Below are 27,914 nucleotides of genomic sequence, written 5' to 3' on the forward strand. Positions count from 1 at the left end.
TTGTTCCTTTTGGGCCTTCTGGCTACATTTCATGAACTATCCGATGTCTCCTGTCTCTAGGGGACAACTTGCTGCTGCTACCAAAGGATGAACCATATGTTAGTCAGTCTGATAAGGGCACTGCCTCACCATGCAAACCTTGCCACTCCTGTCTTTCAGGTACTACATCCCTAAGGAAATATTTTGTATTTTCTTATTTTTAACTCCAAGAAAATTCACTTTTATTCTCAGGGACCAAAAGTTAATCCTGCTGTCTTGTATCCCTACCATTACTTACCATTATGCTTTTCCCTCTTCCACGAACCCCAGCTGGCATTGTCCCATTCTCCCATCTGTACATGGGTGTTTTGTTTGTTTGTTTGTTTTCCATAATCTCAATGTTTCTGGAGGAGGTTGATTCTGAAATATCCTTTCCAAAGCCGGGATGGATGTTTCCAGTTGGGGTTTATTAAGTTCCTATGGCAGCTATTTCCAAAGCTGCTTTGTCATATATTTCTCTGCAAGAGGCTTTAAGAATGGCAGCAAGGCTTTGCAGATAAGGATTTGAATTGCAACCTTTACACTAGAAGTGTAATAAGAACATCAGGGAATTAAATAAAATTATATTTTTCCTAGATGTCTGCTTAAAAAGGAAATTCAGGATTTTATGGATGCCCCAGAGACAAGCTATTACATTACATTCCTTGCAGTTCTTATTTGAGTACTGTCTATTTGAGCACCTCAAATAGCACAGAATCATTCATAAAGAATGGGCAAGAGAGACTGTGTCCCATCAATATTTCAAGCTTGGTTATCAAATCAAGAGAAATTCATGAGTTCTGCTCCAGCTCAACATTTGCAGGTTTGATACTATTGTTTGACAGTTTAGTTTTTTTTTTTCCTCTGCATTCACATTGCCATTAATATTTTATACAATGTTTCAGTTGATGGTTATTGTAAAATTTATTAATTTTTTTTTTTAACTTGGCTGCACTAACCAGTTTTCTCCTTTCTCTTTCAGCAGGGAGAAATTCACACTCATTTGCTATTTGTGGGGTGATGACATAGTGTGAAGAAGCAGTAATGATGACTGACTGATAGAAGACACCATATGTTCTCTTAATTTTTCTCCGTGCTATTTTCTGAGAGAGGAATAAAGACTCAATATAAGATGAACTTTCCTATGATATATAATATTTAAAAAGCCTATGACTTTTTGCAAATAATTGGCAGGATAGGGGAAATACTCTTTTTTCTAAAGCATTCAGACAGTATTGCTATAAATATCAGGCTCCAAATCATTGAGATAAATATTTTTTCCACCAGAAATATTTTACATGCATCTAAACACCACCAAAATAAGCTTTACAATTAATTTCACTCTCCCCTACATCCTTCCACAGCAAGAATTCTGAAAATAGAGGTTGCATTTGCTTATGACTAAACAAAGGTTAACAACTCCTTCCAGTTTTAAAATAAATGGGATTGTATATAGGATTCTATGTGACAATTCATAATACAAGGTAGCCAACAATCCTGACTACAAGCATGCTACCAGTATCACTAGAGCACAACCACAACACCAACATCGTATGCCGGGATGTTTCTTTACACACCAACTGTGCGAGTCTGGACAATTAATATCAGAAATTATTTCCTTCAGTAAATACCGCGTTAGCTTTAACATGTTTTAATCTCAAAACTAAATAAGAAATCTCATTTTCAGTAAAAACCTGAATGAAAAGCTCTTATTGTAGTAGCCTATGCATTTAACAAGTATACCATTTTCTTAAACAAAACACCTAAACATTTTAAATCTTTTTTTTTTCCCTGCTTATTTCATTCTCTCCTCTCAAACCAAGGCTTTTTGATTTGTGCTCTTCCTCCTAACTTTGTAATAGCCACTGACTAAAACCAGACTACATCCAGAGCCATGCACGTATCTGCTCGTCAGGCAGTCAGGGCAGAAACAAAGAAGTAAACAAAAGGGATTCATGTTGCCTTCTGTTCCATTAGAGACAAAGAGGGAAAAAATCAATCCTCTCAAATGCAAAAATAAACCCCAGATATCACTGCTTTAAGATACCTTATTAGCAAATTTCCAAGAATGTTTTGCAAGTAAGGGAGACAAAAGTGAAGGAAATCTAAGTGTTCATGAATCCTTCAGGGCGAGGGGCAGAGTACGCCCTGCCACCGTGGCAAGTGCCAGGCCTGTCGCTCAGGCTCTGTTTCAAGGTCACTCTGGTGTCACCCTTCTCACAGCACAACCTGAACCAGGCACGCAGCGTCCCATCCTGCTCACGAGAGCGGCCTCCGCCGATGCAGGAGGAGAGCTTCCCGGCGTGATGTGACACGGAGCTGGTCCTCAGCGTGCCGCCTTCTCCCAGGTCACCTGCCATGGCAACGGACATCGGGGGATGCTTTAAATTTAGTGTGCAACTCAATGTGCTCGCCCCAGTTAGACTTATTTTTGCTGTTACAACCTATGCACCCTGTATCACAAGGAACGTGACAGCGGGAGCGAAAGGAAAGGTTTTCATGTAAGGAACGTGTGTTATTCCGCCTCTGAACTCCAAGTGGCATGAATGCCTCTCCCCCAGAAAGCTGTACTACGTGCGCTTTATTTGTCTGTTACACTAGAATTACATAATGTCTGATCCCAAAACTCACAGCCAAATGTCCCATTCCTCAGCAAAGCCTACAGGATGGGGTCCCTAATCAATACTTTAATAAATACCACCTACTTAGTTGGAATAATTGATTGCCAGGAGCAGACTAAGCGTAATGTATTCCTGCTAATCTAGACAAAGGACAAATGCCATAGCTGATTTATAAGGCACACCTGGAACCCTTCAGAGGGTTGGGGCCAGGTCCGTCGGGATGTGCACATCCACATGCAGCGTTTCATCGGGGACGGCTGGTGGGCGTGCTGGATGGAGCAACGGGGGTGGCTCTGCGGGCCGGCCAGTCCCAATGCCATGGCCAGGTCCCTGGGAGCCTGGCAGGGCGCCCGCTGCTCTGGCCTTGCCTGAGGTCACCCGGGGCCACCTGGTGACACCTAGCCAGAGCAAGGCATGTCACAGGGGCTCTCCTTGGGGATTACTTCCTTACCCCGGTCCTGCCGTTGTTAGAAGGTTTACGCCGCTGCACACTCGTGCAGGAGAAAGCCTCTCGGCGTTTTAAGATGGAAAATAGCCAGCAGAGAGTGCAAGAGGCACCTTCGGCGCAGTCCCTACCCAGTTCACATCCCCGCTCCCAGCCAAGGCACCTTGGCCCCCGCCACCGCGCATCCTCTCGGCTCCTTTGTTGACGGGCACCGGCCGGCAGCTCTGCCCCGGCCCCCGCCGCTCCCCGGGGGCTGTGCCGGGGGGCTGCCCACCTTCCCGGCGGCTCCCACAACCAGGCGCATTTGCAGCCGCGCTGCCACCCGCAGCCCGGCGGAGGAGATGGCTGGCAGGCAGCCCGCGCCTCCAGCGCGGCAGAGCGGAGCCTCCCGACCCCAACGCAGCCCGGGAAGGGGGGTCCCCGGCTCCCAGCTCGGGACCAGCCCCCGGCCGGCAACTTTCCACCGGGAGCCGCCCGCGCCCCTGCTCGCCGCCGTCTCCTCCTCCTCCCTGCGGCGGCCGCGCGGTGCCGGGGGAGGCAGGGCAGCCCCGGAACGCCGCAAACTTGCGGAGCGGCGGCGGCGGCGGCACGGCTCCGCCCGCAGCCGGGGCCGAGGAGCCGAGGGGCGGCCGCAGGTGCGCAGCGGAGCCGGGGCCGGGGCCGGGGCCGGGGCCGGGGGCGGCGGAGGCGGGGCGGGGGCGGCGGCTGCCGGAGCCCCGGGGGGGCCGTCCCGCACCGCACCGCGCCCTCCTCCCGCCCCGCCGAGCCGCGCAGAGCAGCGCCGAGGCTCCGCGGAGCAGGTCAGTGGTGCGCGGGGCGGCCCCCCCGGGGCACTCGGGGAAAGTGCCCAAACTTGCCGTGGGGCCGCGCCGGGATCCCACACACACCCCCGGATCCCCTCAGCCCCTGGTGGCTGCGGGGCGGCGCCGGGCAGGTGGCGGGGGGGGGGGGGCGCTGCACGGAGCCGCCCGCCCCCGGGCTGCGCGCCGGCACCGAGGGGCTGCGAGGCAAAGTAGAGTTTGTAGGCGCCGGCGTCTCGCCGGGTCGGGAGCGCTGCTCGCCCGGACTTCTGCTCGTGTGCCAGCAGCGGGGGGACCGCTGCGCCTCGCCAGGTCTGCAGGTGGGCTCGGGGAGGGGGACTGCGGGCGCTCCCCTGCCCGCCCTGGGCTCGGAGCCGCCGGTGGAGCTCGGAGCCGCGGGCAGGGAGCGGGCGGCGAGCGGCGGGGCCGGGCAGGGCGGGCACGGCGGGGACAAAGCAGTACCGGGTCGGCCGGGTTTTCTTGTAAGGTTTTGGAGGGTTAGGAAAGCCCCGTTCGGTCGTGTGCCAGTGTCGCTTTCTGTCTGGAGCTGACTTGTCTCGTGTGCAGATTACCGTGCCTCCCAAACACAGAGATGCTTTTTTTATGTTAGACGCTTACCCCGAGATGCTTGTGGTTTACTGCGAGATTTAAAAGTTGCAGCTCTTTGGAGAATAGGCTGTATGTACGGAACCAGAGGGGCTGAACGGTAAACCTGCACAGTCTCCTAAGTGAAAATCAGAAATACAGTCGCTAATCCGTTTTGTTTATTAATGATGCTCACCATCTGATGAGAGAGCTATCCCTAGTTTATCCTGAGATTTCATTTTGTCAGACGTCTGGCGTCTCATCAATTCCTTTCATGTCCCCGGGATTTTCTCTTTTCCAGGAGCAGGCCACAGAAGCTCTCTGTGTGGGATAACCGCTAAGCCCTTCTTTTGAATTCATGAGCTTCCAAATTAAACTTTCACTGACACCTGCTACCTAGCCTGGTTCAGCAGAGTGGCAGCAACACCCGGGCTGCCAGAGCTCTGCTACCGAGCAAAGTAAATCACAAACAAAAATAGGTGCAAAGTGCCCGGGCCAGGCTACCCAACAATTTGGAGGAGCTCTGTGAAACTGTGGCTGCTGGAAATCTAATCACAGGCTGGTTCCAGTGGAGCAAAGTTTCAACAGCAATCACCGATAGGAATGAAATCCATAGTGCAGAAAGCAACGGAGATTAACAATCATCATCATCAATTAGCTGATGGAATCAAACAGAACAAAACAAATGTAAACAAAGATCTGGCTTCCCCCTCCCCCCTGAATCTCACCCTACCTTTATTTATCTAGTGCCAAGGATATTTTCTGAGCATTAGTTCCAAGTGTCATCACGTGAGGTCAGGACTTAATTATTTATATGGAGACATCAATCATCGCATGGGGATGATTTATTTATCAATCACCAGAGCTGTATAACGAGACAGTGAATTCCGATTTTCTCTATAGGTGGTTGAGTGGGGCTGGGGAGGTCCCGGCTGTTGCCCGGCCACCGTGGGAACCCGCAGAAGTTTCTGCCTGGCCCAGCAGAGCAGGGCTTTGCTGCGCCTTTTACATCTGGTAACTTCCCAAAACGTCACCTGGGAAATCTCATGTACATTGGCTGCATCTCGGTAATGAACATTTACTGATTACGGATTATCTGGAGAATTTAGCTTTTTAAACATTATTCAAATTTTCATGTTTATGTAAGCTAATAAGACTGAAGAGATTCAGTAACTGCTCTTTGCCTTGTGGTATTTGCGAAGTGTGTCCGTTGGGCTTATCTCAGCATCTTCCAGAATCACTTCAAAACACTAAAATAGAATTTTTCTGCTGGAAAAAAAAAAAAAAGTATCTGTACTCAGTATAATGCTCTTTGCTCACAATTAATGCCAAAAATCAATTTGCTAACATGCTTTTTATGTTTCTGCTGATCACAAACAGGATGGCACAGTAAAAGCTTTTATTGCCATCTGATTAGTCCACAACGGGGTAAGTGAATAGCTTGGGCTAGTGGGGTTGCGAAAGTCCCATGCTGAATGCAGCGGATGCAGAAACGAGCACCAGGCATCAATCCTGCTGTCAGAGTCAGTCAAAGAGATGTTACAAACCGTAGGAGCAGGATCAGGCCCCCAGGTTTTCAGATAGCTGGATGAAAGTATTGAACACACATATGGGATGTTCCTGAACCTCCTCCTCTGGGTTCCCGATGAAGGGTTAATTACAACCAGAGACTTCCAGAGATTTTTCCATTTATCTATCTGTTAATAGAAATGGTGCTGCTGATCTTATTTACATGATTGCATTTCAGATAGGGAGATGATTAACTCAGTGTGTGAAACTGGTGGGAAAAAAAGCAGGCTATGGGAAAGGAGAGATGGAAAGGAAAGCGATGGTGAAAATGAGCTGAGCTAGGAGGGAAGGTGTTCTGCTCTCCTATCATTACCTCCTCAAACTCCACATACCACAACCCATATGCTTTACCATTAAAAAGAACTATTCAAAGCATGTGTAGTACCCCGGGCAGCTTGTGATCCCTCTGAACTTCATGGCAGGACTCCATTTTGGCAAAAGCAAGTCAATAAGCTCTCCTGCACATCCATTATACTGTTCCTGCTGATCTTAAACCAAGACAATTTATCACTGTATTTCAGTGACAGAAATACTAAAATAATATTTCACTGGGTATGTAAGAGGGTGTAAATTACAGGTTAAAGGATGGATGGACTGTCCACTTTGTCAAAGAACAATTAAGACATTAAGAGTATGGGAAAATATTTTTAGACATTAACCAATCAATGAGAAAATGAGAATTTAGGACCCAATTCTGTTATAAGATGTTCCTCGAGCACCCCCTGGATCTTGCCCAGAGCATGTGAAAAATGAAAGATTAATAGTATTTCTTGTAGGCAAGATCAGTCAGGTGCTTGTGTATTTTTATAGTATGCTGGGTGTATTTATAGCATTTAGTAATGCCAGCAATGTTCAATATGAAGAGTAACAGATGACTGTATCATGAAACAAGGCACTAGCAAGGCAGGTGGGAGATGATTTCCAAAATATTGCAGTAACCAGGCAGGGAGAGATGTCCTAAGATTGTAAACATAATAGACGTAAGTGGCTTTAACCAAAGCCAGGGGTAGAGCTTCAGGTTTGTTCCAACTGATGCAAGATTGAGCCCAGCCCACGCTTTACGTAGAAGAGGAAAGCCAGGACTTGCTGTGTGCAGATCCCAGCAAAGATGGCTTCCACGCTGCTGCTTCCTGGGGCATGGAAGGACAAAAATGACAGTGAAATCACAGCTGAGAGCAAGAAGGCGAAAGGAGGGGAATAAAACCGTATTGGCACGATTGCAAGAAACAAACCACAGATTTCCCTAATCAGACAGACGATGCCTAACTAGGGTACAAAGCAAACCATGAAGGAAGGTGGCAGATTTCACGAATTAGTCATGGCAAAAATGGTGAATTTCACAGCTTGAAGTGAATTCATGTTATAGGATGAAACAGCACAAAGTGATTAAGAGCTCTAACAGATAGAAGTAAAGAGCATGTGAGCCTTAGTCATCTCACAGCAGCCAACACTCCTCCCCGACCTCAGCTGAGCCACGGGAACGACACCTTCAGCCTCTGTCTGCTCCTGGTTGTGAGTGGGATGCGGTGAGGACAACCCCGAACGAGTTCCCCAGACATCTCCAGGAGTTTCTGGACTAGGGCACAACCGCAGCAGTCACTGTGCTGGGAGAGGCTTTGCAGGCACAGTCTGGAGTCCCAGTGCCACCACCGTGGCTCCAGCCGCAGGGCATGTGCCATGACGAGAGCAAGCCATGGGATGGCAGGGCCTGGTCTTCATGGCATGACCCCAAGGGTGAGCAATATGGCAGGAGGGTGGCTGAGAGGTTGGAATGAGCAGGGACATTGCTGCAGCACACTGGCTGCCATCTGGAGACAACCTTCCAGGTCTGGCAGTGCCACTTTTGGAGCCATTTGGTGCTGGCCTGTGCCATCCCGTGGTGACCATGCCACAGCACGCATCCCTCATCGCAGGCAACAGCCTGTTCTGGGGTTTTCTTCTGAAATCCACCCAGTTCCGCTTATTTCAGGGAATAAAGATGAATGTCACAAGCCTCGCAGGTGCTGCGATGTGACTTTTGCTGGCAAAACATTTCAATAGCTCTTACAGGGCATTTTCAAGGAAAGCTTTGTTATTAAGTACTGAAACCTTACCCTACCATTTGTATCCCTGCTTAAATGAAGATAAAAAATTATTGAGAAAAATGTCACCATTGTATCTTAATTCTTTTCTTTCAATGTAGGCTCTTCTATCATAGTTATTGAAAATCCATAGAGCAAAATGCAAGCAAAGTGAGCTAATACCAACCAGGATGAGGCTGCCCAGGAGGATGCTTCCTCCAGCTGCATAAGCCTCCGTCAAACTCTTCCCCTTCCCAGCCATCCCTCCTCTGCCTGTCCAGCCGGACAGCCCAGAGCAGGGTGGCTTTGCAGGCTGCCAGGAGGTTAACAAACACCGTCCCTGGCAGGCAAAGCTGGAACTGCAGCGGAGTCACCGATGCTTGAGAGAGAAGAGTGTGCCAGCTTTCCTGTGTTTGTTGAGGGCGTTCCAGCGTAGCCAGGTCTGCTGAGCCCAGCTGTATTAATATCACACAGGGAGAGGGGAAGCTGTTGAAGTTGCCAGGACCAAAGCCATGGAGGAATGTAATGGGGCAGTGCCAGTTCCTTCAGATCCCATGTGGAAGTTGTTATCCATCCACTGGAGGCAGCGGAGCACCTGCATCCCAGAGTAGTGAATGTGCGCTGGCTGCACGGAGCCCGCCTGCACCTCGGATGGGCACTGCTCGGTCACAGCCTCGCTCCTCCTGACCTAGGGAGAGGATTTAAAACAGAAGAAACAACCTAAGAGGAATCGATCGCTATTGAACGAGGATGGGAAGACAAAGTTTGAAAAGAATTAACATTTCTAAGGCATTTCTAAAGGAATGCCCTTGGACTGCTGGTAGGGAATTAGAAAGGACTTTAAAAAAGGCAGGGGTTGGGGAGAAGCCCTCTTCTTTGGGATTGATTTTTAAAACTTGGCAGATTTAAGAAGCCTTTCAGTAACATTTTGCGGATCGATGCTAATTTGATGCATCGGAGCTCAGCACTGTGCCAATTCACTGTCAAAGTGATATTAACTAGGCACTTTTCTGAGCATGTTTATAGCTCAAGGTCCATTAAATATGCAGACCTGACAATTATCGCACCTCCCTTAAAATACTTAATTTGAAATGTATATCACAGCATGCATAAATGGTCTTTCACTCTTAATCACAACGGAGCCTCGCTCCCCGGCAGCTGCACATCCTTGCCCTGGAGAAGGGGCCGGAGGCTGCGCCCGGGCTTAAGACACGGGGTGGCCAGCGGGGCCGGCTGCTGCGCTCGGTGCTGCCGATGGGCAGCAAGGCCATGATGAAATCACCTAGGGGCTGATCTTACATCCCCCATCTGTGCAAGAAGCGACCTCCTGAAAGTCAGTTAATTTAAGTAAATGACACTCATTGAGCTAGCTGTAACTATTTGCATTGGGAAATGCTGCAGGATCAGTTACATAAACTGTCAGAGTGGCATTTGAACTCAGATGCCTTGCGATCTGACATCCAGGTATATCTGGGAGATAAGTATGAATTGCTTTGTTTATAAATAATTGCTAATTTGAGCCAAAGGTGCAAGAGAAGTTGGTATTTAAATTAGGATCCCTTTTAATTCTATTAAAACCCTCACAGAAATAGTTCGAGAAGTATCTTTCTGCTCAGTGAGACTCCCAAACGCAAAACTTGTCCCTTCTGAGTTTAGAGAACCAAAGCAGCAGTCAGCTAGTAATGCACATATATGGATGACTAACTTTAGGGCAGCCAGATTTGAATATTTGATTTAATATGCCTTCGATTTTATATCCTGAAATGGGTACACTACTTAACTCGAAGATCAATTAATATTTTTTGCTTTTAAAGTTCTTTAATGGAAGATGTTACATAGATAATTATTTAATAGACATTAAGTTTTTTTGCATGACCTGCTTGATCTGCTTAAAGCATATAAATCAGTATGAGCTGAATCAGTAAAATAATTCCAGAAATTTGAAAGCTGCATCGGAAGTTGGACTAGTACATAATAAGGAATAAAAACATTGCTCTTTCATTTGGCAAAAAACAAAGCCAAAAAAAATCCTACAGATTTTCAGTTTCCAAACTTTTGGACATCTCATTTTTTCAGGAATTACAAAATTCATTTGTGAAAAGAGCTGTGAGATAAAGGAAGAAAGTGTAAAAGTATCATCATGGTCAATAAAAGATATGAATCTGCAGGCACATACCGGGGAGGATGCCATGAATCTCCTCTTTGTGGTGTAGCTCAGAATAGTAGTTATTTTCTTCATTTTAGCAGATGCCAAAGGCTCAGAGAAACGAGTGCTCACAGAAGGCAGCCCTTGTTTCTCATGGCAGGAATGTATTTGCTTGGTTTCTCCTGTAAGAGAAGTGATAGTTCTGTCCTAATCTGCAGTGACTGAAACCTGCTCGTTTGGAGGTTATCACGGTGTTGGGATGGGGGTGACAGAGCATGACCAAGTGCTATTTCATTCATGTGTCTCCCACTGCAGGGCTTACTCCATACAACATCTGCCAGTTGTAGGGAGAGTTTGTTCCCTGCCATCTCTACAGTGTTTTACAAAGGCTTCTATTCTTTATTCCAGCTTTCCCCAAGGGTATACTTCATCACACTTGCTTTTTTTTAAAAAAAAAACAAAACAAAAAAAAAAAAAACACAACACCACTTTCTTTCTACAACAGCCAGTTTGTTACTTCTTTGGCTTTTCTTCACAACAGCTACTTAGATCAGCCACAGCACACGGCCAGCCTTTCTTGCTGTGTCCCCTGTTCACAAAGTCCTGGAACAGCCCTTGAAAGAACCAGTTGTTGCTCCCTAGCAGGGTGGTTCTCACTAACTTGTGAGCTACAGAGGGAAGATCAAACTGAGGAAGCTGCTGCCCGCTCAGGGATTGCTCTCTCCTGCCTTTACTCAGCCCTGCCCAAGCTCTCACATCTCCACTGCTTGCCATCACCCAGCACGGTGCCATTGCAGCCAGGGCACCTCCTCTAGCACTTAATGCTGGTGCTTTTCCCTCACAGATGAGGGGGAAAATGCTTTCCTGCTGCCCCTTTGCCTGCAGAGACTGACAATAACATCATTTCACATCTTGAAACACAGGTCTTGGAGTAAAGTGGCATGACAGCTAGACATAGAGGCTTTACATTTATCACACAGAACATTTACAGGGATTTAATTTTTTTTTCCAACATCTTAAATCTAAAGTAATTTTCCCATTTTTAAAATAATTAATTGACTTTTCCTCTTAAAATTTATTTCTTAGTGTTTTGGCGTACACAGGCTGTGTTATTCTGTTTAAGCTGCGACCCATGGAGGACCTGGCCTGGCCCCACAGCGTTAGCTACCATGTGTCCCCATAGCGTAACTGGAGCCACTGCCCTAAGGGCTTGCAGCTGGTGAAGTTCCTCTAACCCTGCACCTTATATGTGGGTCTCCAGCACTGACGGCAGTCTGGAAGTTCCATCTACAGCCAAGACATCACTGCACTTAATGGCATTGTGTTGCTCTAACTACGTCACCAGTAACCTTCAGCGCAGCCTTTTTAATTCAGGATACCAGAAGCAGCTCATTCAGCCTCTGGATTACATGGGGAGAAGTTTGGTTAATGTCAAGAGTTTATCTGAAGTCTTTTATAACATCAGCACATTGCTAGCACAGAAATCCATCTGGTTTTCATAAATATCTGATAGGGCTGTATCATCCTCCTCATCATCATTTTGGGCTCCCCCTCCCCCACGCAATCACAATCCACCTCAGAGTCATCACGGAAAGTCGGCTGGCAATCCTATAACAAACCCCATTCAAATTCTGTCTGAAAGGGAGCTAAGGCTTCACCCTGCTGCTTGGAGAATGCTATGCTAAACGCAAGCTTCCCAGGGGCTTGGCCGCAGCCCAGCGCTCTGTAATTTCTGCTTCTCCTTCCTGATGCGGGCTGTGACCTTGGCACCTAACTCCGGGCAGATCACTGAAGTTCACCCGGCCTCCTGCGCTTGCCGTGAAAACACAGCTCCGAGCCCCGCTGCCTCGTCCTGCCCACGGCACCACGCAGCTGCTGGCAGCTGTGCCCAGCTGGGAGCCGCGCTGCAGCGCGCAGGCGGGCGGGCAGCAGGTAGCAGCGCCAGGGCTCGCGTCCCCCTTCTGCCGCTGCGAGCACATCGCCGAGCGGTGCTGTTAAGTGGCAGAAGTTATTAGCTAACTTCAAAGCATGAAAACGCATTTGCAGAAGAGGTTTAAATTATATTAGCCAAAGGCGTTTACTGTGGAGATAGCCAGAAAATGGCTATAATTGGAGATCTCCAAACAGCTGTTGTGCCCTTTGTATTACATTGGGAAAATAACTTGACAGATTAACATGAGATTTTTATTTCATTTATTTATTTTTTTTAAGTTTTAACATTAGTACTCTTATTTATAGTATACCGTGGGTGTCTAGGATGCTTTACTGACAAACGCGTGTACATGGCCAGAGGAGCTGATAACCTAAGATTGTAACACGACATTTTTAACAGAAAAATGGTGTAATTGAGAGAAGTTATTGCCCCTTGAAGATTACATTCATTATAGACTGTAAGAGAGATATGTCTTTAAAATGACTGCACTTCCCTTCAGTTACACAGCTATTTAGAAATACGATTGTTTGAGCTTACGTACGGAACTGCAGACTGTTATAGCCAAGTTATTGAATGAAAGCAACTTTGGGGAAAGTAACAGACACAGACTGCTTTTTTGTGCCTTTATTCATTCCAGATTTTTCAAGGGCATACCTTCTGGAAATGCTTGTACTTTCCCATCTGGATTCCTTAGGACAGAGAACACTTTGAAAAAGAAAAAGGGGGACTTCTAAGATTATTTTACAAGTCTTTTAGATTTGTTACTTCACCAGTAATTATCAGTGAAGTTTCAGCGCAACAAGCAATACAGAATTAGCTTTAAAACCAAAAGAAAAGCAAAACTTGTAATTGTTCCTGGTCTTCAAAATACTGTATCTGATATTTTTAGCGATTGGCATTACCATGAAGGGATCTCCTCTGTAATCCAGTCCTACCCCTGACTTTACATAGTTGAAGAGACCTTTCCAAAAAGATCTGTTGTGAAGATGTCAGAGAATCATTACATTCATTACATAAGTATATCATTACATAAGTAGTTCTTTGTAAATAAGAAACCAATGAGACCACGAAGCTCCCTCTGCAAGATGCTTGTCACCAAGATACCACTGGCAAAACATTCATCAGCTGCCTGGATTGGTCTTAAAAGTGGTGATCCTCTGCTGGAGATCAGTATAGACTCACCAGGCTTTTTGGTTTCACTAGGAACAAGTCTAAAATTAAACTCTTAAAACTGTACAAAATTGTTTCAGATCCAGTGTTGCTGCTACACTGCTGCTTTTGTACCAGCATTAAAGGTGCAGCACGCATGAGAAACACCTTTCTCTGTGTGCTACAGAAGTAACATCAGCCTGTCTCAGACCTGGCCGACCCCGTTCCCTCCCATTTCTAGGGCAAAGACAAGTAGCGAGGAGCACTGGCATGGTGGGGACCCACAGCCACAGTCCACAGGGCCCTGTCTGCTGCTTCCCTCCAGGAAGCAAGCATCTAGCTTCTCTTCAGAAAGCAAACCCCCAGCTACTCATTCCTACATGACTTGGAGACCTCTGATAGCCCTTCATGTCGGCAGCCTCGTGGCTGGCCCTGCCTTACTAACAGCTGCTCTGTCTGCCTGCTGTTCTCCCGACATCGCTGCTGGAGGGACAGAAAGCAGACTTCGGGAAGGGGGCGCGACCTGGGGTTCATCCACACCTGGATGTGGGGACATCCATGTGCCCAGGACAGATAACAACACACGTAGGTGAGCACAGCAGAGGAAGAAGCTGCTCTAGCTCAGAGGCGGCTCTGCCTTGTAATTCCACCTAGTGCTACGTGGCATTAGTGGAGCAGAGACCGCACAACCACAAGGCACTCCTGCCACCTGATCTGGCTCTTGTGTGTGTGATTACAGCCTCCACCTCTTATTGTTTTTGCTCCCGGTGATATGCCATCTAGCTGTTGCACAAAGCTGGCAGCTATGCTATGCTGGACACTCTCCCTGTCCAGCTATTAAACTGCCCTGTCGCTTTCTTTTGTCAGGGCTTCTTTTTCCCCCTAATATCTCACCTAAACTTTTTCTTTCTTAGCTTCAGGCCATTGCTCCCTGGCCTACAATTTTCTCAGACTGTGAATAATTCCCTCCCTTTGTTCCTATTGTTACCTTGAAGGTATTTATAGACCGTGATCATGTTCCCCTTGAGCCTTCTCTTTCACTAGACTCTGAATTTAGCTTTCTCAGCCTCTTCACATGCTATACTCTCTAATCCATGTATCATTGCCCTCCTTTGTTTTCATCTTCTTCTTCTGAAGGTTGGTAACTAGAAATACACAGCATCATGGCTTTGCACAGCCATTACTTATATGGATTTACATGCAGTTCCCCCAGTTATCTATATCATCTTACCCAGAGGCACTGTTTTTGTTTATATTGGTTTATTTTATGAAATCTCTCTCTTCTCTCCAAATTTAATTTGGCAAATGATAATATACTGAATAACTCTCGATTCTGCTGCCAAGGTATAAACAGAAAGAAGCAAGGCTAAAGAATGTATCTGACAGCAAAAACTCCTAGGGTCAATTTCTGTTTGAAGCAAAAACCTTGCACGAGTTGGGAGCAACCTTCTGCGTAGGTGAGCTGCTCACCTGGGAGGAAGAGCTCTCCTCAGGACCGGGCCTGGGCCCACTGTAAGGGCCTCCCTCTCTGCCGCACTGGAAAGTAAAGTTAGGTACCCAGCCCAAACCATTCAGTTTCTCCATTTAGCATGGCTCCCTCAGTTTTATTGCTGAAATAAGAATTTCTGACCTGTAAATATGGAAAATTCTAATTTTAGTTAAGATTAAAATCCTCGCTTTTAAAACTTGTCATGAAATACAAAATTCTTGGGAAAGGAATGTAGTTTTGGGAAAGGAGAAACGCTCCATCTTGAGGTTTTTGATCTGCCCTAGATCTACCCTCTGGCCTGCTGGCATTGCCAGATCTGCCTGTGACCCCTCGAGCTGAGCCCACCCAGCTTGGGGCTGGGTCCACCTGCCCCATGCAGTGCCCAGCAAATGCCACCACTCAGCAGCCTCTGTGGTTCACAAAGCAGGACTGTCTCTCTTCATCTTACTGCCTTTTTTTTCCTCCTCCAAAAAAGTTCACAACAAATCTAGCAAGGAGGAACATACAAAGCAAAAAGCCTCAGGAAAAGGTTGTATCACATTGCGGGAAAGGAGACCAAAGCTGGGAATGAGAGCTTTGTATGGAGAAAGAGTTACAGCTCCCCCACAAAAACAGGAAGGGTGAGGAAGGGAGAAGTCTGAATGGAAATTTGTGAAGTTAGGCCACAGTAAGATTTCTAAGAAAATCAAAGTACAGGAAGATAGAAAAAACCCTCTAAACTGTAGCATGGGTCCCTTTGTGCATGTGCCCAGATTAGATTTCTGCACATCTCCCTTTCACTCTGATGGCTGCGTGGAACCTGACAGTAATGATGTCCCCTGTAGGACAGAACAATCTATCATGCTAACCAGTGCTCTCCAGCTCTCCCCTGTACTTCTCCATCACTCTATCAGCCCTCTCATTTTACTTAACTCTGTGTTGTTTGAAACAGAGTTGGCTTTCCATCCCGGGCTTCTGCTAGATTGCATCTAGGGTCTTAGTTCTGAAAAATTATGAGGAAATAAATGCTTTTATTTATAATACCGTGTTTAAAATAACTAATTCTTAGTTCTAAGTTTACTGGGGAAGAAAAACACCCTCCAATAACTACTCATAGCAATGAGTAGCAGTGGCAGCAATGACTACCATCATTTAGGATGCATCAAGCTTTCCAAAAGATCTTCCATCATCAAATTGTACAAATATTTACTCTTAGCAATGCAACCAATTTTACTACCACTTTACCTGCCCTATCAGAGCCACGGCTGACTTCATACAACAATATGAAACGGACGAACATCTGCAGGGCTCATCCATGTGAGAATCGAACTGCCTGAATAATTCATTGTTCTGCTCCGTGGTTGATCCAAAACTAGTGGGGGGGAGAATTGCTTCAGGTGCGTCCCAAAACCAAAGAAGTTTTTCACTTTACTCACTGAAACAGAAGTCTTCAGAATTTAAAATAACTCCAGATAAACTTTTTTTTTTAATGATCAAAATGAATTTAAGCTCAGAGTAGTTTGTAAGATATTTAGTTAACTGTCACCCTCATTTAACAAAATAGTTTACAAAAATATTGTACATGAAAGATTTCAGTAAAGTTTAAGAATCTCAAGAAGCTATAATCTCCTGCCTCTCAGAGAATCCATGTTTTTAATGGAGGCCAAAACGCACTCTGGAAATTGACTGCTGCTTCTGTCTGTTAGTTAATTATTAAATTCTAAATGTTTGAAATATGCATTGTAAGATGACTTTATTTTAATTTTCCCAGCAGACACATTGACAACTCCTGGATGATACTGCACTGAACTGTCCTCTTTAATGACATTTTCTTTTTAATAATCATTGATCCACACAAATTTGTCAGGTCCTAAATAGGAGCTCATCACTCACATTGCTTGTGAGAGCTCTGTCAGGGGCTGAGAGTGGCACAGAAGATCTCCAGCTACGAAAGCCTGCCATGTAATCACGTGGTACCTCGGATTTGATTTGGATCCTAATTTTCTGTGGCTGTTCTAAATACAACAGCGTACCAACATGCCTCTGCTTTTTGTCCCTGTATACTGAGTGTTCAGAGAGGGAATATAAATCCTGTGATAAACCATCAGCAAAAGCTCTTTTTGGAAAGCACCATTTCCTGTCTGTCCCTAAGAACAAGAACCTCTTATCTCTGTCTTCACCCTAAGTATCACTGTTTTCTCTAGTAATCACTTAACTGATTAGCCAGCCCAGTTCTCCATGCACAAGGAACAGGAAGGTCTTGGCAACCCTGCAGCAGGGGATGGGGCTGGCTACCCCTGGGGGCAGGAGCAGGCCCAGGGGGCAGGCAGCACAGCACACCCTGCTCCCAGCAGCCGGCCGGGCTTTGTGCTCACCGGGCCGGGCTTTGTGCTCACCGAGCTGGGCTCTGCCCCACCAACAGCTGGGTGGGAGAGTGGGCAGGGAGTGTGAGGAGCCCTCTGTGATGAGGCACCAATCGATCAGTTCTGCTTTTCCTGATCCCCTGCTCATGGATGGTGCTGGCAGAGTCAGCCCCGTATCCCCTTCCAGACACCACTGACTTCAAAACACATGAACTGAAGTCTGGCAAAGACAGCACAAGGTGTGGCAAGAAAAGAGGGGTAGGACTGTCCACAGAGGCAACGGGGGAAAAAAAAAAAAAAAAAAAAAAGGTGTGCAAGGGAAAGGTGCAAGCTTGAGAGCGAAAGCTGAGGATTGAGGAATCAGTGAGCTGAACAGAGAGCTGCCACCCCTGCCCAAGAGACTGGTGCAGGTGGAGCACTGGAGGCTGCCCAACCATGAAAAGCTGCTTTCAAAGAGACCTAGGAGTCCGGGGGAGCAGGGAAGGCACATGCAGATGATGAATACAGGCACAAACTTGGGGATGGAACATCATTTAGGTGACTTGCAGCACTTCCTGGTGGCAGCATGTCTCACTGAGCCTCCCATAGCCTGGGCCTTGCATCAGCGAAAGCATGACAAAGCCTTGTTTTGTTTGTTTGTTACTGCCCTAGGTGTTGTTCTAGTCATCTTGAATGTTGCAAAAGCAAACACCTGCTTGAAATTAAATTGTAACCTGTGGCGTAAAAGCACACATGAAGCCATGAAAAGCCATTGCTAACATCACAAAGTGATGTCCTGGAGGGTCTGGTGCGAAGGAGCAACTGCATCTTCCAGCTGCTGCGCAGAGCCCTGCGGGACATAACCCTCTGCCCCTTTCTCTCCTCCTCTCTGCCCTTCTTTATGACAGCGAGAAACAGAGATCAATATTGCATTGTGACTTTTTCCTTGAGTCCCATAGGGAAAAAAAAAAGTTAGGGAAGAAAGCCCTTTCCCAGAGAATCCCCTGGATCAGGGGAGGAGATCCCTTCAGGATCCAGCCAAGACCACTGCAGTGTTTATTCCTTTTCCAGCGACTCCCAACAACCTCTGCAGATTACCACCCCCGCAGGAAAGCGCAGCTCGCAGACACACGATGCTCCACTTCCTCCCATTCCTTCCCTCACAATCTCCCCTGAGCAGGAGAAAGGTTTACAATCCTGCCCTCTTTTCATCTGGCAAAGCGTACCCTGATCTCACTCTCCACTGCGACACAAACAATAAGCCAGGAATCCCGGCATGCTTTGTCTGGGTAATATTCCATTTCTCTGTCAGACTTTAGGTCAGGTGGCAATTTGGGTGAGGTATCATCTGTAAAGACAACAAACACAAGAAACAATCTTTCTTCCAAGCAAAGGATAAACTAGATGGCACAAGTGATTTTCTCTGTCACCACTGCCTTTGTTTCTATTATGGAATAGAGTGCTGGACAAGGAGAAGGATTTAATGCTTTGACTGTCGTGATGGATACTACCAAAAAGCCCAGCTTAATCCACCTCCACGCTGCCCTACAAGGGGCAGTATGGAGTACCCAGCAGTTTAGCGGCATTTCTCTTCTGTGCACAGCTGATCTGCAGAGCACAGCGTGTTCTCCTTGGAGGATGTCAGGAACTGCAAAGATACGTGGCTTGGATGGCTAGGGGGTTGAGTATCTGGGCAAACTTAGAGGCTGATTATGTCTTTTGTTCCTCATCTTTAGTCTTTGTCAGACATTTCAGGTCTAGAATGAATTCCTAACACCCACATCCTGCCCATACAGCTCTGTGAGTGTTAAAGCAAGGAGAGCTCAGGGGAAACGCATGGGTTACAGCATTTCCTTTCAGTGCAAACCCAAGGACTGCCTCGAGCAGGTTCACGGGCTGTTCACTGCAGAGCTTAGGAAAGGACAAAAGCTGAACTCCTGATGCCAGCACAAAACCCCTTCAAACAGTCTGTTTTTACGATCCTCTTCATTATATGGTAAATATCTTACAGGCAATCTGTTGTCTTACTTCTCAAACGAGAATACAAGTCCAACCCTTACCAACAGCAAGCTACCAGCCCTCAGCCTTGTGTAGTTGCTTTTCCTAGGCAACTGAAGAAAAAAACCAACAACTTCTGAGCGGGTTTAACAAAGGCAACCAAAGATAATTACATTTATGGTTCATAAATGTGAAGGTGACTTGTGGATGTTTATACTACTCAGACAGAAATGTTGTTAAAGGGAACAAGATGTCATGATCTTATGGTATCCTTTTTTTTTTTTTTTCTCTGAAGCGAAACTCTGTAATACCGGAGGGTGAATAGTTTTCTTCTGCTGTTAGCCCTTCAACTCTATTAAGAAATTCTTGAATATTATTTCCCTGCCTCTTCCCTCTTTTTACTCACCATATAGAGAAATGCTTCGCTTAAACTCCACGGTAGTCAGGGAGTGTCTCTAGCTGACACTGGATCACATTGTCATTATGATTTAGAGTTTCACAGATCGTGCTTTATTATTTTTGTATTTTCCAAAAGGTTTTAACCCTCGTTTTATGTGTTTGTTGCATTGTTTAAAGTGAAGGGGCTCTCAGTCTCCATCGCCATACTGAAAGGAAATAGAGGAGAGCTTGCTGTTATTACCATGCAAGCCAGACAGTCTGAACAGTGTCTTTTAGCCAGATGTAAATCCACAATTATAAATCACCATGGGAAGGGGAATGGCAATCACTGCATTTTGATTTACTGCCACAATACTTTTCCTATAAATATACTGACCAGAATAGGGAATTGAGATGTATTTTCTATGTCTTTATGCAACAAAGAGCTCTCCTTAAAGCAGCATTTATGCTAGAAGTCAAAAGAGTATCTCTGAGTAAAACTGCTCGCAGAAGAAACAAGAGATAGTGCCAGATTGATGCTCAGTAGAGGAATAAAAAATCTGCTGCATGGCATAACTACGTAGGGCTGTATAATTTCTCCAGATTAGGATGTACAGCATGTGTAGTTGTGTTCACATAAGGTATAAATAGTTCCCTCTGCTTTGAAGGGAAGGGCTGTCCTGGGAGCTAGGGGCAATCAGAGTTTTAGTTCCTACTTTTCCATACACTTCTGTGGTATTTTCTGCAAGTCATTTAATTTCATTGCGCCTAAGTTTCTTCATCTGTAAAATAAATCCTTCGAATACAATTGGATCAGCTTCATACAGCAAATTACATCTGATGCTGAATCATGTCTTTTATCTCTCTATCTGTCTGCTTATTTTTATTGTGAGCTCCTCAGGGCAAAGACTATCACTTGAAGTCTCATATATAATAAAAGTGTCTTTAGCACCACAGAACCCCGGTCTCAGGGACTAGAAGCTCACTGTAATAAAAAAACAAATGTGGCCAGCCACTCAAATTCAAATAACACGTTCAAATCAAAGAAAATCTATACTTAGGACCTTCTCTCATGAATACTCTGGTCCCCAAAACAGATATCCTGTTTAGGTGCATCCCTGGACAGATGTAAAACACTGGATACACTTTAGCCTTTGGCCAACTGGAAGCCTTAAAGAAGCTTTCTTGCCACAGCAGAGTATTTATGAATAAAATAACAAAGACTGCAGGTTGGGCAGAGGGTACTCAACAGTTCAATGACCTGAACAAGGGACTGGAAGGGAGCATGAGCATTCTCCAACCCCTGCTTTCAGCTGTAGGAAGGGGTTAGCTGGTCTGAACATACCTGAGCTGGAGAAAAATCTAAAAAGTTGTTGTTTTTTTTTTTTTTTTTTTAATATTTATATGGACACATGGAAAAGCTTCCAGAAGACAGAGCTGAGAACACAAAGAGGTTTGCCTGTTCCTAGAAGAGCCTAGACCAAGGCTACCAGCCAGGTTTTGCTGCATGCCCACAGAGCATGGAAAGACCAAGAAAATTTAAAAATAAATTGTTTTCTTGGAAGACAGAAGGTAAAATTGTGCTCTTGCTGAAAATGTCATCTCCTGATAGAGAGACGGAATAGAGAAACAACCCGAATAGATATTTGACAGGGATCTGGTCTGCTGAACAGTTTCAGAGCAGTTTGCTATACTTCACCTGGTTTGAAATTGAAGAATAGCAGAAATTGATATTTATTTTTTTTAATGGATAGATTTGATAGCTCTGAGCATTAATTACAGATAAATGCAGAGGCTCATTAGGCTGTAGAAACACTCTTGAGAGCTGTGGGAGGAGGTCCTGGGTTGTTGTTTTGAAATCAGTCCCTGAGCTTATGCATGAACTGCAGACAAAACTTAAATGCATCCCACCAGACTTTGGCTGCAAGTCCCAAGCATGGAGTTCGGCCCTAATGATAGGTTCATGATACATTGCTTGTTATTTTCCATACATATTAAACTCATTTTGTTCACAGAAGAGGTCTCTAGGGTCAGGAAACTCGTGATGTTCATTGCCCTTAATGGTATTAACACCTTATGTGGCAGTCATTCTGCATTTCTGCTTGCTGTGCCTGCATTTTAAAGAACATTATTTTCTACCAGAAAAACATTTCTGTTCTTGCAATCAGTGCTCGTTTTTGTAAATTAAGGAATGACTTGTGCCAAATTGTTCTCTTTTACTCTCTTCCAGGATTATCTGCAATGTAGCTTATGCTACTGTCTGTATATCTATTGCGTGCTTTACAAGAAAATGAAATCATTACACACAACACAAATCACTAGCCCTCTTTCATAATCACACACCCTTAATTGGCACGTAAGCACTAAGATCACTGTAATACATGCAGTAAAATGTCTCCGACTTTTTTTTTCATCCCAGGTTTAAAGGTCAACAAGAATATTTTTCTTTAATTTGACAGGCACACAAGAAATAATGCAAGACTCATTTATGGTCAGGTAATGCACAAAGAAATCTATAAATCAAGCTAAGGGGAATATTAGATCATGCTCATATCTGAACCCATCTGGCTTAGTTCACGAAAGAATCAATATGAGGCAGAGCGCTCAGTATTACTAGTGATTTATGCTCTTGCATCTAAGGGGAAAAACATTTGCAATTTTTAAGTCGCTTCATCTCCTCCTGAAACAATAAGATATGGAAAAGGAACTACAGTTAGCTATTACAACATATACATAGGTAAGTAATTTGATGACAACTTATAGCTGGAGGAGGATGGGATCGTTCCACTTAATGACTCAGCACTTTGAGTTTTTTATTTTTTTAGTACTCTGATTTTCCTCCCTCCAAGGTACTATTAGTATGGAGCTGTTAAGAAATAAACCTAGCCAGATTTCCATGCCTTTGATTTTTGTAGATTAATTGCAATTCAGAGTTCTCAGGCACAGTACTGTTAGCCTAGCGTATTGTAACCTACACAACGTGCAGCTTTTCTTCATCGTCTTCTTTCAAATACTACTTTCACCAATAAACCCCACACCTTAAAAAAAACCATCATGACCAAATAGTAATCGTACCACATTAGACACATACGCTTTTGATCATTCTGGGAACATCCAGGATTTATGTACAAGCTTTCTATGTATATAGCACATCTCCACTAAATAAAATCTCCAGTTGGCCTTAAGTTCAGCCTCCCCAAGAGGCAAGATGAAAAGTGTCAGGCAGCACTGCAGTTTGCTGTGTGAACGCACAGGGGTGGGAGGCAGAGGGGGAACGAGAGATTTCACAAGGCAATTAGAGTATGAAAAACAGATACTGCAGCGATGGGTGCCATAAAGGCATCAGGGGAACTGGGACAAGTAAAACATCCATTGCAGCTACAGTGATTTGTTTTACATACAGTGCTAATATCCTTCATACAAACACTGAATGCAGCTTAATTTAAATCCAGAAAGGCATTTAGACTAAAGGGAGAGCCTGACATATTTTTCTCCCATCTAACGTGCACAAGTAGAATCAATAATTTTCCCAGTATATGTTGATAAATTATTACATCAGACATTATTGATCCAGCCAAAGAAGAAGGATGTCAAAATAATGGAAATCAGATGGTTGTGATTAGAAATGCTTGGGATATTCATTTGGAAACAGCTGATAACTAAAATGGTTCACGGGCTTTACAGTTATTGATTTAATAAATAGAATAAGCCCTGCTGATCCCAAACAAGGTTACTTGTGTTGGTATTTCAAGGCGTTGTGCTACAGAAAGCCAGTCTATATGTCTTCTGTATGCGTGGGAATTATATTTTAGTTCACCACTCTGAAAGCATTAATTTTAAACACGTGTTCCTTTCAGCCACAATTTTCTACTGCATTTTGCAGCTGAAGCTTAGACTTCATTCTAGTAGTAGGCTTAGTACTCTTTGAAGTATTCATCTAAAAGGCTTTCACATGTTTGTGTCATTATTAATAATGAATATGTTCATTAATTTACACATGCTTTACAAACACTGGGCAGGATCCAAGAGCCTCCTGCGTGAGGAGCGATGTGCTGAGGAGATGCTATCGATTCTTTCTTGGGTATATCCTTTCAGCAGATAATAATACATCAGTGTTGCACCTTTCAACCCCAAAGATTCCAAAACATTTTCTGAACCAAAGAGGGCACTGTGCGTGCTAGCAGAGATCACATCATCCCTCACAGGAAGGGAGGCACCTTTGAGGCACTGTACAGCAATATTCTGGCAACACTGAGAATTCAGGAGCTATGCAGGCAGGGTGCAGAAATTGCCATATCACTCACTATGCACAGTGGAGAGGAAAAAAAGAGATAGAGCATGATTTACCTGGAGGACATGGTGAGGATACAAATTCCACAGCTTTCTCTCTCTTTGTCTTCACACCACTCTTCCATTTCAGAAGTCCCACTTACATGTATCTCTGGTTCTTCCCTCACTGGCTTTACGATCCCAAAACTATGCCTCAGACTGGGACTCAGTTTCCTTTTTGCAATCCTAGCCTTCTTCCTCCACACTTCTACCTTGTCCCCAGCTACCCCTTCTCCACGATAATACTCCTGCATCACACATCCTCCAGCCAGCAGCCCCACACTTGCCCTTCCCATCTCCCCGGGCTGAGCTGGCCTTTTTGCAGTGCGCCTCACAAGTACCAGGGTACGTCCCCTTCCTGGCCCCTGGGCTACTGTCTCTCCCTGAGCACCTCAGAAGTAAATAAGAGGTACTAGCCACAGAAGGGCCAAACCAAAGACAAGAAAGCAACATCACCCTCCTTGCAAAGACTTTGAATACTCTTGATGAGAGTGATAGCTACCAGCTGGGGCTTGTAAGGACTGAGTGGACCCAGAATCTGTTTCACTTGTTCTCTCACAGACAGCATTTTTAGCATCCTTGTACCCCCAGGAGCAGGCTGGAGCATTGCCTCTATGAAGGGTAATTTAACTGAGTGTATAATGCAAGTATTATTGCCATAGTCCTGAATTATGAAAGAGAAGCAGAGCTTCACTGCATCTCTGGAAAACCATGGGGCTTGGTCACATCTCATCAGTCTCAAAACTCCTTCTAAAATATGGTAACACAGGAAATATGTATGTGCAGATATGGCTCACTGAAAGTCAAAAAATTCATATCCCATCTTCTTTCCATGCTTGGGATTTTTCCAAAGTTTCTCTTGAGCATGAGAAACCAAATATGTTTTCCTTACAGTCTTCAGAAACTCCTTGCTCTAGTTCTGGTGTAATGAATACCAACTGACTGTTGCGTTGACACTAGTGATGAAACCTGAGCCCCGCGGGACAGCAGTATAGCGTGAAAAATGAAAACATCCATATGTACTTCTCATTTGCTGTGAGTAGAAGGTGATCCTGAAAATGAATTCTGTATTTCTTCCCAATCATCCTTCACCATGGCCAATACTTAAAAAACTGAGCTTTCCCCTGCCAGGAGTGCATGTGGCAGTCGTAGCAGCTGCATCAGAGTTATATTGCAAGGGTGACAAAAGTCATCTTCCAGATAGGTAGAAAATGATACAAGCTCCCTAACACATGACTGGATTTATCATTCCTGCTCTACATTATTTAAAGGTACGATAGCATAGCATAGCATAGCTAACTGGGCACAGCAGCACTGTAACCTCTGTACTGGGTTACAGTTATTAATCTCCTTTGGACAGTGTAACACGACTGTTTCTGCTGGATAAGATCCGTTAGATTTGTTAGCTGCTCTGCAATAAGACACCTGGAGCATCACTATCCCATATGAACTTTATAGGGTCTTTTGCCTGACCAGATTCTTTCATTCCAAAACTGACCAAAATGAGCAGTGCAAGAATGAGATGGGCTGGGGTGGAATGGGAGAAGAGGAGCAGTTCCTTGTTCCTATACATGCTGTATGGTGGAGCAGACTCTTTTGAATCACTGCGGTGGGGTGCGGCAGAACATTTTGGTTGTCTCCAAACAGCCCACGCTTCACTGTCGTGGCAGGACTGTAAAACATGAGATCACAGAGGGTGCTCAAGAGGCCAGTGCTGAACATCTCTTTCCCTTTCCGGGCACTAAAGTCAGCTTTGGACATTTACGTACCATAGTAGTTTAGGATTGGATTAAGAAGTACTTCGTGCCTGGGATGACACCCAACTTTGTGGAAATTGTTTCAAATTTCTGAGGAGCAGTCACAGCCTGAAGCAGAAGCACAGTTGTCCTGCATGGCGTGAGGTGCCGCAGGCTGAGCACTTAGAAGGCAACAAAGAGTAATTTGATGTCCCTCCACTGAAATGAGATACTTCTTCCCCAGCAGGGAGATCGGTGTTTCTGGGGTTTCTTGTGCATGCGGGTGATAGTGTTTATGTATTTCTGCTAAAGCGGCACATTATTCCTCAGTGCTGATATCTTTCTGGCCACAGAGGCTAAATTATTATTTCTTGTTCATTTTATTTATTTTTTTTTCCCTGCAAAGGTTTACTCCTTTAATGCTTGTTATTTAGAAACCTTGTGTTATGCAAATAAAAGTTGTGACCTTTGCCTTTCCATAGGCTAGAGCTAAGTTAATGTGAAACAATGCAAAGAGGCAGGGAGTAAACAGGGTTAGAGTACATTTTAAAATGCTGTTTTCTTCTTTGTAATTTATTCTTCCTACCTCTAGCGTTCCTCTGCAGAGATATTTATAAAACTAGGTGTTCCATGTACTGTATATCACAGGTTTATTTAGGACTGTTGTTGAAGATTTACACTGCTCAAAAGAGCAGTCATAGTAGATAATTCCATTTGCAAGCTTCAACAAAATGTTCCAGGGAAAGTACTGTTATCACTGCGGAGAATTTTAATGATGACAGAGTTTACAGACAACTTATTTGGCAAACAAGGCTGCAGCAACAAACACCTCAGCAAGTTCTTTTGCCAGTGCTGGTGTCTGATTGTTGTTGCTGCCTGTTAGACACACTTTACAACCACCTCCCAGCTCCTCCCAGAAACTTCAGAATTGCTTTTATCCTGAAGTGCTAACCTTGCTCTTCATAAAACACCTATCAGGAACTAATCTAAAAAAGTTGCTGAGCACCTCACAGCCCTGACCGGTGAACTTGCTCACTACTTGCTTGGTTGTAAAACTTTTGTTATAGAAACAAAACTTTTTTTGTTATAGAAACAAAACTCTGCTATTACAAAAGCTAAATAAAATTAACTTTACTAATAAAGCAATATGATGCAAGGAGACAGAGGGAGAAGCTGCTGAGGGTGCTTCCTACTTTCTGGTAGATGCTGCCCTAGTTCACATCCCACTAACCATGGGCTTCGCTATTGCAATAAATTAATAGGGTGCCTTGCTCAGCTGTTATCAGCTCTTGGAGGGAGTGAGGAAAAGAGGAGCTTGCCAGCCAGTTAACTCCCTTTGTCTTACAGTCCTTGTTGAACAGGTCCTCTCTGCACACATGCAGACCTGCAAGGGCACTCCACGGGGACAGCAGTGACATCCTGGCTATGTATTGCACACAACCTGCTCCCTGTGCCGCAGCGCGGGTAGCAGCCCAGGACCTGCTCGCTGCAGCAGGCTGTACCAGTGATGAAAGAGAAGACAATGTGTGTGGTCTTCCCTTAACAATTGTTCGCCAGTCTCTGAAAAAAGGAGATTTGGGCTACTCCTCATGTCGTGCCTGTTCAGCAAATACATTGGGGTTTGTGCTGCCACCCTGACACCCCTTCATTAGCACTAGAAAACCTCACAGATGTAATCCTGTGTGTCTCACACTGGAAACCTTGAAAGATGCCACACCACTCCCAAGTGATTTTTTCCTCTTTCTTGCATCGCTTTTATGTTGTCAGCTAGAACAAAGGAAGTTTCTGTTAATTATCTGTGTATTTGCTGAAACCACTAACCTACATCCTATCTAGTGTGAAACAGTTGCTTAACTGAAATTCTTGGCAGATTTACACAACTTCTGCTGTAAGCTTAAAAAATTCTATTCTCATATTCAGATTTGCATATTCAATTTCCTCTTATATAAAAAATAAACATTTTACCTTTTTCATTATTCTCCAGTAACTAAAGAAAAGGAGGATGATTCAGTACCTGGAATATTAACCTGAGCTGTAGAAAATCCAAACTCAGCCTCTCCTTGTCCGCAGATTTCCCACTTTTCTAAGGGAGTTCTTCAGTTTTCTCTACCTTGGCTTCTCATTTATAAAATGGGAACAACAACATTGTTTTCACAACTGCAGATTGTGAAAATCTTGGCTATTAAAGTGACAGGGACCATGCAGGTGACTAAATAGATAAACTGTACTTCAGGACTAGAACACGCAGGGTTTTACTCTGATTTCGTGCTTTGAAAATACACTTGTCTCCACAAATATGACTTTCCTTCAGTGCCATTCTTTTTGGATGGACTGTTT

General features: G+C 44.8%; 1 protein-coding gene across 4 annotated transcripts in view; it reads left to right on the top strand.

Annotated features, from left to right (window-relative positions):
* The first annotated feature begins 3,644 nt into the window (after positions 1 to 3,644).
* CHST8 (carbohydrate sulfotransferase 8) overlaps positions 3,645 to 27,914 on the top strand; it is a 175,782-nt gene continuing 151,512 nt past the window's right edge. For 2 of the 4 annotated variants that reach the window (XM_032195445.1, XM_032195448.1), the window contains exon 1: positions 4,147 to 4,196. The gene's annotated coding sequence lies outside the window, so the exon portion shown is untranslated. Of the gene's footprint in view, positions 3,720 to 3,844; positions 3,885 to 4,146; positions 4,197 to 27,914 lie in introns of those variants that run through there. The other 2 variants (XM_032195446.1, XM_032195447.1) reach the window with 2 other exon arrangements.

This window comes from Aythya fuligula, chromosome 12 (genome assembly GCF_009819795.1).
Source record: "Aythya fuligula isolate bAytFul2 chromosome 12, bAytFul2.pri, whole genome shotgun sequence".
Lineage (NCBI taxonomy): Eukaryota > Metazoa > Chordata > Aves > Anseriformes > Anatidae > Aythya > Aythya fuligula.